The 3,072-nt window shown below is 40.3% G+C and overlaps 1 pseudogene; it reads left to right on the forward strand.

Annotated features, from left to right (window-relative positions):
- The first annotated feature begins 872 nt into the window (after positions 1 to 872).
- Positions 873 to 1,398, forward strand: LOC126498107 (60S ribosomal protein L11-like; annotated as a pseudogene).
- The last annotated feature ends 1,674 nt before the right edge of the window (positions 1,399 to 3,072 follow it).

Below are 3,072 nucleotides of genomic sequence, written 5' to 3' on the forward strand. Positions count from 1 at the left end.
ATCTTAAGATCTGGAATGGTGATCTCTCCAGCACTGTTCTTTTGCTCAGGATTGTTTTGGCTATTCAGGATCTTTTGTGGTTTCATGTGAATTTTAGGATAGCTTTTTCATGTTTCTGTGATGAGTGAGATAGGGGTTTTGATTGAGATTGCATTGCGTCTGGAAATAGCTTTAGTAGAACCATCATTTTTTTGCTATTCTATTAATCCATGACCATGGGATGTCTTTCCATTTGCTAGTGTCTTTATCTCTTTCTTTAGAGGTTTAAAGTCTCTTCTTTGCAGAGGTCCTTCACTTTCTTGGTTAGGTTAATTCCTAAATATTTTATTTGAGGCTATTGTGAATGGGAGTGTGTCCACGATCCCCTTCTCTGATTGTTTGTTGTTGTGTATAGAAAATCTGTTGATTTATGTAAATGATTCTGTATCTTGCCACATTGCTAAATTTATCACTTCTAGAAGTTTTCTGGTAAAATTTTTGGGATTGTATAGTATCATCTCTACTGTAGTATTATTCATAAGAAAGGGATAATTTGCTTCTTTGTTCCCTATTTGTATTCCTTTAATTTCTTTTTCTTTCTTCTTTTTTTCTTTATTGCTCCAGCTAGTTATTTGAGTACATATAGAAAAGAAGTAGAAATAGTGGAATGATATTTGCCATTTAGGATAATGTTGGCTATGCATTTCCTATATATAGCTTTGATTGTGTTGAGGTATATTCCCTATAGCCCTATATTCTCTGTGCAAACACCACAAACCTTTCCCCTAGAGATCTTTTGTCCTTTCAGGAATGAACCAGCTGTGTCAAATATATCACATGGAGTACAAGAGATTTGCAGAGGGAAGTCCTGCTCTCTCTTCCTGTCCTCCATCATGTCGCATGATCAAGGTGAAAAGGAGAACCCCATGCGGGAACTTCGCATCTGCAAGCTCTGCCTCAGTATCTGTGTTGGGGAGGGCAGAGACAGACTGACCTGGGCAGCCAAGGTATTGGAGCAGCTCACAGGCGAGACACCTGTCTTTTCCAAAGCTAGCTACACCATGAGGTCCTCCGGGTCAGGAGAAATGAAAAGATTGCTGTTCACTGCACTGTCCGTGGAGCCAAGGCAGAAGAAATTCCGGAGAAAGGCCTGAAGGTGTGGGAGGATGAGTTACGGAAAAATAACTTCTCAGATACTGGGAACTTTGGCTTTGGGATTTCAGAACACATTGACCTGGGCATCAAATATGACCCAAGCATTGGGATCTATGGCTTAGACTTCTGTGTGGTGCTGGGCAGGCCAGGTTCAGCATGGCAGACAAGACAGGCTGCATTGGGGCCAAACACAGAATCAGCAAAGAGGAAGCCATGTGCTAGTTCCAGCAGAAGCGTGATGGGATCATTCTTCCTGGCAAATAAATTTTATCCAAAAGGCAAATAAAATTTTTCTCAGAAAAAAAAGATTTGCAGAGAAGAAATTCATCTTTAAAGTTGCCATCATTACTATGCCTCATGCAAACCAGTAACTGTGAACAGTTTGCAACATCTAGGTTCATCAAGTTGGACAGTAAATATTGGAAGTGGAGCATATTTAATTTCCTGGATTACCTGATGAAGACTATCAGCAGATGCTGAGCAGTGGTGGTGCACACCTTTAATCCCAACATTCAGGAGGAAGAGGCAGACAGATCTCTGGGTTCAAGGCCAGCCTGGTCTAGTTCCAGGACAGCCAGAGCTACACAGAGAAGCCCTGTCTCAAAAACCAAAAACCAAAAAAGCAACAACAAAAACAATGTAGCAAGCAAAGTAATGACTAACAAGGAACAAAGAATTAGGTGACAGATAATAAGACATCAGATCAGAAGCTCAGACTTGGTATCCAGTGGACACATACCTGTTCTTATCCAGACAGGGTCTTTAGATAAGGAAACTGCATTCAGTTGGGTAACAAATTTATAAATGGAGAATGCTTGTTTTTCCCAGCCGCTCAGACCTGAATAAACACACAGAAACTATGTTAATTATAACACTGCTTGGTCAATAACTTAGGCATATTCCTGGTTAACACTTATATCTTAAATTAACCCATTTCTATTAATCTATGTAATGCCATGAGGCTTACCTGGTAATATTCTGGTGGGCATCTTTCTCCTTCGGCAGTTACATGGCATCTCTTTAACTCTGCCTTCTCTCTCTCTCTCTCTCTCTCTCTGTTTTGATCTCCCATCTGACTTTCACTCTGCTAAGCCTTTGGTCCAAACATTTATCTTTTTTTAATTTAGTAATTATCTAATAAAAGCAACATATATACAGAAGGACATCCTGCACCACAAATTCGTCTCTGATCATTACTTGACAATGTCTTTGACTGCTGGCTGGCAACAGCAAATCCCCAGCAATGGTAAGTTTCAAAGCACTGGTGATTCTGAGTACTGGTGATTCTGAGTGTCATCAAATATGAAGCTTCAATAGCTGCTATGTTTTGTTCATGGTACTTGTCACTAGTATCAAATCTGGCTTTCTTGAGTAAAGGGACCAGTTTTTGGTAGGTGACACCCCAAGACCAAGTTCTTAGCACAAAGGAGATTTATTTGCCCCAGAGGAAAAAAGGGCAGGGAAATAGAGACAAAAACAGGAGATAGAAGATGATGAAGAAGGGAAAGGGAACAAGGGAGAAGGGATGGGGTATTTGTCCCTAGGGACAAAGAACTGCCTCTAGATAGAGAGGAGACTTGTGTGACCCCGTAGTCAAATGTCAGCTTATAAAGGTAAAAGGGGAGCCCTCATTCCCTTAGGATGGGGTGTTTTGTTTTGATTGGGCAGACTAATTAGGTGATTCAAAGGGGGCTTTTGAGTTCTGGATGACAAGTGGACTTTGGTAGTCATTCTCAGGGGGAGGAAGTGTCCAAATAAGGAAATAGACCTTTAAGAATATAATCGAATGGTTCTTAGCAAGGCAGAGGGAATGGAGAAAAAGGGTAAACCCTGCCAGAGTCATATTTGCCATACTTGGATTGGCTAGAATTCCTTCATCAGTCCATCAGCTTTGTTTCTGTATATGTTTCTATGTTATATATATTATATTATATTATA

Source organism: Alexandromys fortis, unplaced genomic scaffold, assembly GCF_014885135.2.
Source record: "Alexandromys fortis isolate MF-2015 unplaced genomic scaffold, M_Fortis_MF-2015_v1.1 scaffold_13, whole genome shotgun sequence".
NCBI classification, from domain to species: domain Eukaryota; kingdom Metazoa; phylum Chordata; class Mammalia; order Rodentia; family Cricetidae; genus Alexandromys; species Alexandromys fortis.